Below are 576 nucleotides of genomic sequence, written 5' to 3'. Positions count from 1 at the left end.
CCTGTCCCCTGGAGGGCTGCGAGCCCCCCGGCTGCGCCCTCCATCCCCTCACGGGGCGGGGGGGTGCTCGGGGATTTGCCTTGGCCGGGACAGGTCTGGCAGGGGAGCGCAGGGCAGGCCAAGGGGGGTGAGGCCGGTGCGTTCAGGCAGGGCGAGGTCACATCAGCGATTTGGAGCCCTCAGCACAAGGAGGACATGGAGCTGTTGGAGCGGGGCCAGAGGAGGGCTACTAAAATGATCCGAGGGGCTACTAAAATGCTCCGAGGGCTGGAGCCCCTCTGCTCTGAGGCCAGGCTGGGAGAGTTGGGGGTGTTCAGCCTGGAGAAGAGAAGGCTGCGGGCAGAGCTGAGTGCGGCCGGTCAGGGCTTAAAGGGGGCCCAGAGGAAAGGGGGGGACAAGCTTTTTAGTAGGGCCAGCTGGGACAGGACAAGGGGGGATGGCTTTAAACTGAAGCAGGGGAGGTTTAGACTGGACCTAAGGAAGAAATTCTTTCCAGTGAGGGTGGTGAAACCCTGGCAGGGGTTGCCCAGAGAGGGGGTGGAGGCCCCATCCCTGGGAACATTCCAGGCCAGGTTG

Source organism: Egretta garzetta, unplaced genomic scaffold, assembly GCF_000687185.1.
Source record: "Egretta garzetta isolate BGI_Z169 unplaced genomic scaffold, ASM68718v1 scaffold418, whole genome shotgun sequence".
In the NCBI taxonomy this organism is placed as follows: domain Eukaryota; kingdom Metazoa; phylum Chordata; class Aves; order Pelecaniformes; family Ardeidae; genus Egretta; species Egretta garzetta.
The sequence above is the reverse complement of the archived record's forward strand: the minus strand, read 5'-3'. Positions refer to the sequence as shown.